The following is a 12,579-nucleotide window of genomic DNA, read 5'->3' as shown; positions in this document are numbered from 1 at the left end:
CCCAGCTGGTTGACTTCAGTAACTCCTTAAGATGCATGGGTTTGCATAGGTGTGAGTTGGCCCACTCTTTACAAGTGGTTTTCTTGTCTTCCCTTGTTACAGAATTTATTTGACTCACATCTTCAAGCTGTGAACCTTTTTCATCCTGCCTGTCCCAGATTTAATGGAGAAAGAATGGGAGTCTGAACAAGGAGCAGCATCTGTATTTGCGACTCCCTCCTCTCTCTCCCCACCCCAGCTGAAAAACAAATGTTTCGGTTAGGGGCATCTAAAACAGGTGGCTGTAAGTAAACAAGGATGTGGTGGTTGGTTTCTTGTTTCCTCTTCTTCTGCTGTGCAGTGGCTCTTGTGCAGGTAGATTATGCAACCTCTCGATATGCTTCAAACCTGTTTCCTAATTTGAGTTTTCTTACTAAGGCTTCAGCCTGCCAATTTTACTCGATTTGCATTTATTAAAACAAACAAAAAATATGGAATTGAAACAAAGGTTTGTTTTGTTTCAACCTCATGCTGAGCCAGAAGAACCTGTTTGGTTTTGTTTTCTTAGCTGGTTGATATTTGCATTTACACTAGGATGATGGACAAAGAGTGGTCCGGTCCTTTTCTTTGTATCCTAATTCTTAGTTTGTTTTATAACTAGAAAACTGGTGGCATTTTATTCAACTGTACCCTAATTTTTTCTCCCTAAATATGAGCCATCATCTAACAACAAAAACAATCTTTCATGCTACGGCTAGTCTCCTGTTTACCCATGTGGGAGAATTTGGTAATCATGTTTATATTTAACAAAAATTGTGTAGGAACCAATGATATAGGTACAGCCTCAAGAAGATGGAGACCTGCTCTGACGGACTCTAAATGTTCTGTGGCTCAGCCTCATAAAAGTTGTTGCAGCTTGCTCTGGAGCTGCTATTACTTCTGGCTTTCTGCCTCTCTCTAACTTTTTGGTTCCCTGAACAAAGAATTATCATTCTTCTAATTGTGGTCAACACTGTAATTTATGGGAAGATCTTTGTGTTCATTTCTGAAGAAACCGTTTGTCATGTTACTGTATGGGGTGATCTCTGGATGCTGGACAGTCAGATTCCAGTCTCCTTGGCATGTGCTATGGCTCTCCTTTGAATAGAGATTACTTGCTTACATACTTTGAAGTTGGATTTTCCCTTTGTTTCTGTAATTGCTCCTGGAGCAAATAAGAAGTCATGTACCTTATTCATTGAGCTTTTGCCTTCCCTGTCACAACTGAAGAATTACTTATTTACGGACAATTTGAATGTCATTTTCAAAATAGTTCAGTGCAGCTATGCTGATTTCCACCAGCTGAGGCTCTGGTCTGTAACTCCAGTGTGTGCCCTTCTCCCACCCCAACACATGTCTAGTTGCAGATGGGTGGAGTCACTGTAAGTAGGAATGGGGGCTAGGTAGCTGAATGCACAACACATTGCCATGTGTGGAATCTGAATTCAGGGCCCAAGCTGGTTCCCTTGCTTGCATGCTGGAATAATCTGGGAGCAGAGCATTAGATGGATGATGGATGATTTTGGGAATGGAACACCTTACATCGGTTTCTAGTGACCTCCTCTGATAGGCATATATCTCCAGAGGGATCTATATTCAGCAAATTGCTGCCAGAATGTAAGCAGAGGGGAGATGTTTTGTATTAAGTGAAACAAAGCAAACATTGACAATGGGGAACAAGAGAAACCACTAGCTGCCAGACTCAAATACTTTATTGTTTTAATTCTACAGAAACATCTGTTTGTGGCTTCCTTGTTCATCATGTATTTTAAAATCTCTTCTGGCTCTGCAGGCTGTTTTGAATGAATTGCCTGTAGAGTGAAGATGTGAAGTCAAACCTTTCAATAGTTGCATTTCTGTTCTCCTGGGGAAATTCTGCATCACTGCGCATGTGCAGAATTTATGTCCCCCCGTCGATTTCTTTGCTTCTCTGCAGAAAAATTATTTTCTGATGGGGAAGCAAAGGGAAGCCACAAGAGCGGTCATGCGATGCTCCCCAGCAGTATGTTCTGCATGCCCAAGGCAGCCAGCAGAGAGAGAAATCACTGTGGGGCAGGAGGCGGGACTGGGGAATACCCAGCTGGTGGATCCTATGGTGCACCGGGCTCAGCTGCTAGTCCCAATTGGGCTGGGGAGGACAGGACATCCTCTTCCCATGCATGGCATCTGGGGCTGGGTTAGACCCACCTCCAGATTTCTTCCCCAGCTCCAGGAGGCTCTGCCATCTCCCCCCACCCTTGCTTCCTGCACCTGTCATTCCTCAGCTGCAGGGGGAGGGATTCCTATGCAGGGAGCTGCTCCCCCATCCACCCAACCCCCATGCATCCAGGCCCCCTCAAAGCCAGACCCCCCCCCACTAAGCCTCACCCCCCTGCACTCAGAACCCCCTCCAGTGAGCCCCACTCCCCCTACAACTGGCCCACCCTGATGAGCCACCCGCACCTGGATTCTCACCCCACTGAGCCCCACTCCCCCAGCATCTGGACCTCCACTGAGCCCCCCACGCCCAGAACGCCTTGTTGAGCTCTATACCCCTCCACATCCAACTCCACCTGCTGAGCCCTAACCACCTTAACCTGGACCCCCCTGCTCAGTCCCATTATTGTTGAACCCAGAATCCCCCAACAAGCTCCTGTGCATCCAGATCCCCCCCCACCCCACACCCGGATCCCCCACTGAGCCACCCAAACCCAGATTGCCCCACACAACCCTCACCTGGATCCCCCACACTAAGCCCCTCTTCACTTGGATCCCGCCTTGATGAGCCTGCCTACCAAAACAGAGTGGCAGGGCCTTGGGGTGTTTCTGGGGCAGGCCTGGTCCTTGCACTGTGTCAGGGTTGGGTACAGCCTCACAGCTGAGTCTGTGTCCCAGGGGGAACTGCACAGTAATCTCCCACCTCGGTGCAGCCAGTGGCCTGTGCTTCCCAATACCATGCTGGAGCCTCCACATTTATTTGACAAATAAAATTTGCAGAATTTTTAATTTTTTTGGTGCAGAATACCCTCAGGAGTAATTTCTGTTGCAAGAATTGAACGGAGTTACATTGTGATAAGTAACTTATTTTAAAAAAAAGGCCACCGAGAACCTACAACATGAGATTAGTGTGTTAAGACGTTTTAAAAGAGAAATAATGAGTTACTTACCATTACACTGTGTTTGTTTCAGACACTGATTTATAAGCTAGCTTTCCCAGAGAATCAAGACATTAGGGGCTAGCGTCTCTCTGGCCTGATCAGCTTTGTTGGGCTACTCTGGTAATGCAAAGGAAGTGGAAACCACCTGCAGTTCTTCAGCTGGGTTTTTTGCAATGTGTTAGAATTGGCAGCAGGCATACAGTTGGCTTCTCTTCCGCCACCCCTGGAAAGGGATCATGTCAGGGCTGGGCAGGGGAGTGGCTGAAGCATGAAAATTTCTGGCAATCCTTAGTGGTTGTTCCAAACTGTACCAAGCCTGGGCTGTAACTGACTCCCTGAGAGCTCTCAACCACTGCGCTCAGCATAAGCCGAATGTAGCAGACAATCTGCTTCAATTTATTTAGATTTTTGCAATTAAAAACAAATGAAGAAACACAAACAGCTTCAGGAAAGTCCTTGAGTTTTGCTGTGAGCATTTAGCCAAGTGAAAATTTAGAATTTCACATACATAGGTCTTAGAACAGAGTGCAGATTGGCAGAGTATTATAGGGAAGCTAGCACAGTGCTTTGCTTATATTATGTTTGGCTGTTAGGCACTAAGTTTATAGTGAAAAGAGAATATTCTGACCATCCCCTACTTCAATTTACTTAACATTTCTTTGTGAAGCTGGAGGCAGTATTTTGGTTATGAAACTTCATTAGATCTCTCAATCCAAAAACCAAACAAATTACAAGAGCTCCTGCTGGAAAAATACTTGGAGGGGAAAATAAGTGGAGGCAATAAAAATGCTTACAGAAATGTATACAAGTGCAGTAGTTTTTATTTGTGAGATTATTAAAGTCAGGCCTGCTTTGGATGTGCAGAATCTTGAATCATATGTAGAAAACACTGAGTGTTCAAATTATACCCCTGCTGTCTCTAGATGAATAGCATATGCCCTCTGTGCCCTGTCATGTTAATGTAGCATCAATGGGAGAAGTTCACACACTCAGGGACTCCTTTGGGTTTAGGCTCCTTCTAGTGCTGAATATTTTCTGGCATTATTGTAGAGCATTGTAGGGATTTGGTTTTATGCTCCCAACTCCCATAGGGTGTGACTTTCAATGTATCCATTACATGGAGAAACTTTATCTGTGCATAATGACAGGTTTCAGAGTAACAGCCGTGTTAGTCTGTATTCGCAAAAAGAAAGGGAGTACTTGTGGCACCTTAGAGACTAACCAATTTATCTGAGCATAAGCTTTCGTGAGCTACAGCTCACTTCAGATAAATTGGTTAGTCTCTAAGGTGCCACAAGTACTCCTTTTCTATCTGTGCATAGTCCATCAAGAATCCATGTGCAGATTTTCTGGAACACACACATCTTTTGGGAAATCTAGCTTACAAATGAGTCGAGATGTATGTGTCCTATGGTTGTCTTTTTCTATATACTGTTTCTTGCTGGAGGATGTTCAGGTGGGAGAAGAAATTGATTACTAAGGCATGGTTTGCAGGATCAAGAATTTAGACTCTTCATCTCTTTGGGGAGAGATTTAGGCCTCAGTCCTGCAAAGACCCAGAGCCCAATGAAATCAGTAGCAAAGGGACTACTCACATGCTTAAAATTAAGCACGTGCACAAGCCTTTGCAGGATTGCAGCCTTAGAATGTATTTGACTACATAGTTCCATGCACATATATGGGGTGTTATAAATAATTATAACTTTCAGTGAAGACCCTCAGCTGATCCCAAGTTGGAGAATTAAAGCGGCACAGTGACCTAGGCCCATCTCTTTTTAAGTGTGCCTTTGTTCAAAATACTTGTGCATGCTGAGGTAAAGATCAATTCAGATCAACAGAATTACTTAGGGTATGTCTACACTGCAAACCCCCGGTGTCAGCAAGTCTCAGAGTTTGGGTCAATTGACTTTTGGTTATAGGAATGCACAATGGGCTTAAATAATAGCAGCGTAGATGTTCCTGCTTGGCTGGAGCCTGGGCTTTCAGACCCTCCCCTCTGCCAGGTTTCAGAGCTCAGGCTTCAGCCTGAATGGGACTATCTATACTGCCATTTTTAGTCCCACCGTGTGAGCCCTGCAAGACTGAGTCAGTTGACCTGAGTTCTGAGACTTGCTGCTGTGTTTTTTTTTTTTTTCCAAATGCAGACATACCCTTAATGTTCAGTTGACTTGTAAAATGTTTAAATGATCAGTTTAAAAATATCAGTGGGGGGGAAAAGGAGATTAAACTGTTGTTACCAGAACAAAAAAAAAAATCACACTGTATAGCTGGATTGTGAGTGCTGTGTATGTTAAGTGGAAAAGGAATATTATAAACAATGCACAAGAAATGTTTAGAAAGACCATTATGATCAGCTTGTATATCCATCAAACAGGTTCTGCTTGCCATGGTAGCAAAATCATTTACATTCTCAACAGTGATTTAGCTGAAAGAGGACATGGAAAGACAGATAAAGCTGATAACATAAAGAGATGTTAAAATCCTAATGAAATGTTACTTAAACTGCAATAGATGTGTGCATTTTGCTTGCAAAATCAAAAACTTTACAAGTGTAGGGTTCTGGATTTGATTTTGGCATCAAGTAGGAACATTGAATATTTCACTCTTTCCAGGGCCAATTCTCTGTTGTATCACACCCCACAGGCATGAAATAGCTTGAATCTGATTATCCTTAGTGCACATTAGAAGATTCACGCTCAGTTTATTCATTGATAATGTGGGATAATGATCATTCCCTGCTTTTGCAACTTATTTGGGAGCTGTGGATGAGAAGTGCTTAAGAACTACCCCAAAGTGATACTATAAATTCCACCTTCACATTTAAATGGACATCTTGACATCTATGAGTTAGCCTCATAATACAAAAGCTAAGCTTTATGAGTTCCAGCCATCAAGATCCTAAGCCACCATTAATGGCCCACACTTTGCATAATTACAATAGGACCTCAGAGTAATGCTTCATATTTCTAGTTTTAGATACAAGAATGATACATACATACAAATAGGATGAACACTCGGTAGATTATAAGCTTTACCTTACAAGAGACGTTTTGTCTAAAGCATATTCCAGTTACATCATATTTACACTCATAAGCAGACTTCCATAAAACATATGGAGTGCAATGTCACAGGGCCCCTGCCCACCCCTTCCACCTGCAGTTGCCCCTCATCCCCTCCCCCTGCGCTCCTGCCAGGGAATGGGGTTGGAGTGCAGGGGCTTGCCCCACTCTGCCCAGCACGCCTGCTGGGGAGCAGGGTTGGGGCACGGGGGTGCCCATTTTTCTGGGGCCCCCAAATTGGCTGGGGCCCCAGGGCATGGGCCCCGTTGGCCCAGTGGCTAATCCACCACTGTTTGTGCAAATGCAGATACCTTTTTTCATTCAGCGTTTTTCAATGTAAGAAGAATAAACTTGTTGATCACTGTGCAAATTATTTGTAATTCTTGTGATTGTGGTTCACTTGCAACAAAATTTCCTCAGAATGCAGTAATCTGTTACAGAGTGCTTTACATAACTGATTTTCTACATAGTTTAGTTTAAACAATAATTTGTCTAGGATGTAAAATAACACTTTAATGATATATCACATGTGATAATTTGAATAACTATGTGTGTATATCTAGAATTACAGAAAAGGCATATTATATAAAAATATTTAATGCTAGTTGTTAAATTGTGATTAAGCTCTGTAGCTAGTTGCTAGGGCTTATTTTACCTCAAATCTACCACTCAGCACCCTAATATCTGGAGACCATATTGCATCAGAATAATTTGGATTCAAAAGAACCTCTAATGATTAGTCTGCACTATCTCCCTGTATATTATTATAATTGCTTTTATTATTATGCTGTTTCTAAATTTACAGTTTTTAGTATCTCAAATTACACTGGCTTTTATCTTTTATAGCTGATTCACATTTTAATTTCTGCTCATGTTCTTGGAGGGTGGAACATCTCCCCATTTGTTGTTATCTATGCATTTATTAACATGATAGGCTAAAATCATAGGCATAGAAGTAAATTGTGTGTGTACACACTCATAGAGTAATGCCATTTTCTTAGTCACTGCATTTCCAGAAGAAAGTAGAATGTTTTGGAAGATTGAAAAGAGAAAGGACTGGGACCTGAGTAGCCATTTATACATTTCTTACCTATTTTTGCATGGGGTGCGTTGTATGCCTTTTCATGGTGTAAGGCAATGGACAGTCAGACCCAGAAGGGTGTACTCAGAAAATTCAGTGACAATTGGGACTGATAGACATAGGGTGGTTCTTCCTGGTTGCAGAGACCTTCCCTTCTGGTGGAACCCACAGTCCAGGTCAACTCCTCCGGTATCAAGTAGGGAGTTGGGGGAATAGAGAAATGGGGGGAACCTGGGACAGCCCTGTACTCCGGGTTCCAGCTCAGGGCCCTGTGGATTGCAGCTGTCTACAGTGGCTCCTGTAACAGCTGCATGACAGCTACAACTCCCTGGGCTACTTCCCCGTGGCCTCCTCCCAACACCTTCTTTATTCTCACCACAGGACCTTCCTCCTGATGTCTGATAATGCTTGTACTTCTCAGTCTTCCAGTAGTACACCTTCTCGCTCTCAGCTTCGTGCTCCTCACGCACGCACACACACACACCACAAACTGAAGTGAGCTCCTTTTTAAACCCAGGTGCCCTGATTAGCCTGCCTTAATTGACTCTAGCAGTTTCTTGATTGGCTGCAGGTGTTCTAATTGCCTGTCTGCCTTAATTGTTTCCAGAAAATTCCTGATTGCTCCCTCCCGCCCGCGCTTCAGACCATCCGGTGGAGCGCTGGTCCACTGCTCTGTCTCGGCGTTTACCTTTCCGCCACGCACCCTTCCCCGCTGGAGAACTGGCAAAAGGCGGGGTGATAGAGCGGATCCGGAAATGGACGAGGCTACTCCGATGTCTCTCCCTCCGAGGGAGAGCACTGGTGCTTAACCAACTAGTCCTGTCCACGCTCTGGTACCGGCTCAACACCCTGGCCCCGGCCCCGGGTTTCCTGACCCACCTCCGGAGATTGATTCTAGAGTTCTTTTGGTCAGGAATGCACTGGGCCCCTGTTGGAGTTCTTCATTTACCCGTGAAGGAAGGAGGGCAGGGCCTGAAGTGTCTGTACACTCAGGTCCGCGTTTTCCGCCTCCAGGCCCTGCAGAGGCTCCTTTACAGTGCAGGTAGTTCGACGTGGAGCATATTAGCGCACGCCTTCCTGCGCCGCTTCCAAGGGCTCCGATACGACCGGCAGCTCTTTTATCTTTGTCCGAGAGGTTTTCCGCGAGACCTCTCCAGGCTGCCAGTCTTCTACCAGGACCTCCTCCGGACCTGGAAACTGTTTCAAATGACCAGGTCCGTGGCGGCCACCGTGGGAGCAGATCTCCTCACAGAGCCCCTGCTACACAATCCCCAACTCCATGTGCAGGTGGCGGAGTCCCGCGCGGTGCGCCAGAGGTTGGTCCTGGCGGAAGTCACGAGGGTCGGAGACCTCCTGGACTACGACCGGAGAGACTGGCTGGATCCCCTGACGCTCGCTCGGCGCATGGGGCTCTCCAGCCCTCGTAGCCCCCCGGTGCGTACTTCAGGAGGTGAAGGCCGCCTTGACCCCCGCTGCTCAGGCTTATGTCAACCGAGCCTTGCGCGAGGGCGCACCCCGCCCATCCTCTACCACAGGCCCACCGGACCTTTCCATTGGGCCCCTACCCTGCCGATCCCAACAAACCCCTCACCCTTTCACTGCAAGCCGGCTGCATGAACTGCAGCCGGTCAGTTTTCAAATTGCATCACGGAAATATTTATACACACTCATGCTTCACACCCTTCACGCCCACACGCTGGTGTCCCGCCCCGATACAAAGTGGCGGGACCTCCTGCCACCTTTGGAGGGTGAGCAACCTCGGTGGGCCAGCCTGTATTCCACCTTGGTCCCGAGGCCTGTCGGGGACATCAGTTGCCGGCGCCTTCATGGAGCTGTGAGCACAGGTGTGTTTCTGACACAGTTTACCCCCATCCCGGATACTTGCCCTTTTTGTAATGTGAGGGAAACCCTGGTGCACATATATCTAGAGTGTGCCAGATTGCAGCCCCTTTTCTGGCTCCTCACAAATATTCTATTGCGCTTTTGGCTTCATTTTTCCCCTCACCTTTTTATCTATACACTCCCCATCCGTGGCCCCACAAAATCACGAGATCTCCTGGTTAACCTCCTCCTAGCCTTGGCTAAAACAGCCATTTATAAAACCAGAGAGGGGAGGTTGGCCCATGAAGCGTCCTGCGATTGTAGGGCCTTTTTCCGATCCTCAGTACATTCACGTATCCGGGCGGAGTTCCTCTGGGTGGCGACCACCGACTCCCTTGACGTCTTCGAGGAGTGGTGGGCGCTGTCCGGGGTTCTCTGCTCGGTGACCCCGTCCAGTTCCCTCCGTCTGACCCTTTGATTGAGGGGAAGAGCGAGAGACGCCAGCCCCAGCCGTTGCGGCTGTGGATACCATCATTACTGTCATCTAGGAGGGGTCCTATAATACATGGGTGTCTACCCCCCCCCCCCCCAAACCGCCCACCCCACAGCTGTGCCCATCTTGCCAGGCACTCTCAGGAGAGGGATAATTGGTGACACTGGGCGCCGCACTAGGTAACTCAGGAGGGTGGAAGACCACGAGTGTCAAGGAAGCCCCCCCGCTCTGGGCCCAGGCTAGCCTGAACACTTCTCCCTCCTGAAAGCTGCTGTGTTATACCTTCTGTTTGCGTTGTTTTGTTGCATAGTTTGTTTTGTTTTCTTTGGTAACTCTTTGCAAGTGTTACACAATAAAATTCTTTTCTGTTTAAAAAAAAAAAAAAAAAAAACCTTCCCTGTTCCCTTACCCAGGGAAAAGGGACCTGCTTTACCTGGGACCAAGGGCTCTCCCTTTGATCGCTCTCCTGTAGCCCTCTGGCCTGGAGGGATAAGGAGGGAGAGGGCTGCTGCTCATGCTGCTAGGGCCTGGGCTCTTCCTGCTACTGTTGCTGCTCCCCTGGCTGGGCCAGATACCATCCCCCTTCTCTGCTACTTGGTTGCTAGCCAGCTGCTGGACCCCCTACCCTCGGGTGCTGCTACTGCTCCAACTGCAGCCCCTTGCGGGGGAGGGGCTGCTGGCCTGCTCCGTAGAGGGGGGGAGTGAGGGACCCCAGCCCCAGCTGCTGCTGCTGTGGACACCACCATCACCACCTGAAAAGGGGTCATTTCTGCCTGCCTAGACCACCACCTGAAGTTCCTGGAGCTGCTGCTGCAGAGTCTGCTGCCTGGAGCTGCTGAAGCCCTGAGGAGAAGAAGAGGACCATCTACCAGTGGGGGAGCACTGAGAGACTTTGCAGACCACCGTGGAGGGGGCCTTAAGACTGAGTAACTTTTGAACTGTGCTCTTGTGGTGTGGGTCTTGACTGTGCTTGTAGGGACACAGGGGGTGTGGTGTGGAGCTGCCCCCCCGATCCATCTGTGTGTCCCCCAACTCCCACCACTACCACCACTGCTGCTCCCTCCACTCCCCCCACTGGCTGTTTACTATCTGCCTCAGCTCCTGCCTCTGGACTCAGCTGCTTGCTTGGCTTGCCACGGCCTGATTCTACCATTTGGGCCAGAAGCAGCAGCCAGCCTAAATAGACTTTGTGCAAGCGCACGTGGGCGCACGTCCCCCCGCTCCCTCCCCCGACTGCCCACCTCACAGCTTTGCCCCTTGTTATCTGTCCCCTTTGAAGCTTTTGCCGCCCCTTTTTGCCCCAGCCCCTCCTTATTAGCTTTAGTTTGTTTGCCTGCCCTGCCCGTTTCCCTCTGCAACCTTTGTTTGTTTGCCCTGCCCCGGCCTCTGAAGCTAGCCCCTTGGTTTCCCTGCCCTAACTCCAGCCCACTCAGCACCTTGCTCCATGCACCCCTGCCCATGTGCTTGTGCCACTCCCCTTTTTAGTTTCAAACCTCTTCACTGCACCCCCAATGCTGTTGTATCCCCCCCTCCCCTAGTGCAGCTAGAGGAGCCGGAATTCCACCCCGTGTCAGCAACTGACCCCTAGCCCCTGTTTTGTCCCCCCGTCCAGCCCACCCTTCTTGGCGCCCTCCTCCCCTGCCTGCAGCCTAGCGGGGAGGAGTGGTCGACCTGCTTCCCCTTTCCCCTCCTCCTTCTGGTGTCTCCCCTTCCCTCCCTGCTCACGATGGCAGGGGATGAGACGGGTGGGGCCCCTCCATCAGCCCCAGCTACCCCTCCCCCGCCTGCCCCTCCGTCACCCCCCAAGCCTCTACCTCCGCTGCCACTGCCGAACCACCTGCCACCGCCCCCGCTGAGGCGCCAGCAACGGCGGGCACCGGGGTGACCTCCGCTGCTGCCACATCCCTCCCCCCCTCAGATTCGGGGGGAGCCCCCCCAGCCGGCGGGAAGGGCCAAGGTAAGAAGAAGGGGAAGGGCCCCACTAAAAAGACCAGGCCCTCCATGGCAGGGGCTGCCCCCACTGCCGCGGCCCCACCACCGGCCGCGGCGACCCTCCCCACTGTTCCCTCCACCAGCTCTGCGGGTGTCCTTCCCCCGGCCCCCAGGGCATACGCCCAGGTGGCAGCAGCCCCCCCACCTGCCGCTACATCATCTCTCCCGCCCACCGCCTGTGCTACCATCTATAGCGGCCGGGGCCCCTTTCCCACCATGACCAGGAAGCACGGCATCCGTTGCCTCCTGGTGCCCGCCTCGCCCCACATGGAGATCTACATGTGGGCGTTGGCGAGGGTGGTGGGGCCCACGGCCATTGTGGCAGCCTCCAAAATGTATGGCAAGGTTGTCTTCTTCTTAGCATCAGAGGCTGCCACCCAGGAGGCGGTGGAGAAGGGCCTGGCAGTTGTGGGGGGTGTTCATCCCCCTGGAGCTGCTAGAGGACCTGGGCGTCTGCCTGGTCCAGACCTCCATCCCTCCCTTTCTTCCCAGTGCCGCCCTGTTACCTGCCCTCTCCACCCTGGGGAAACCCATCTCCGTGGTCAGCCCTCTCCCTTTGGGCTGCAAAGACCCCATCCTCCATCACGTCCTCTCTTTCCGCCGGCAAATGCAGCTTCAACTGCCGCTGGCGGCGCGTGATGGAGAGGCGCTCGAGGGGTCCTTCCTGGTTCCCTACCAGGGGGCCCATTACCAGGTGCATTACTCCACGGGGGAGGCCCGGTGCTACCTCTGCCAGGCGATAGGGCACATCCGGAGGGACTTCCCCTTGGCCCAGCAAGGAGGGGCATCTGGGACCCCTGAGTCCCGGCAGGGCACCGGCCCCGTTATCGCCTGCGCCCCTAGCTGCCCGGCCCCCGAAGCCACCCCTCCTCCTTCCCAGTCTACCACTGCTCCCGCTTGGGCCCCAAGGGGCACCTCCCCCACTATGCCCAGATGAGCAGGAGAGCCCCGCCCCCGCTGCTTGCAATCTGGCGGGAC

Source organism: Chelonia mydas, chromosome 8 (assembly GCF_015237465.2).
Source record: "Chelonia mydas isolate rCheMyd1 chromosome 8, rCheMyd1.pri.v2, whole genome shotgun sequence".
Lineage (NCBI taxonomy): Eukaryota > Metazoa > Chordata > Testudines > Cheloniidae > Chelonia > Chelonia mydas.
This window is presented reverse-complemented; position numbering follows the sequence as displayed.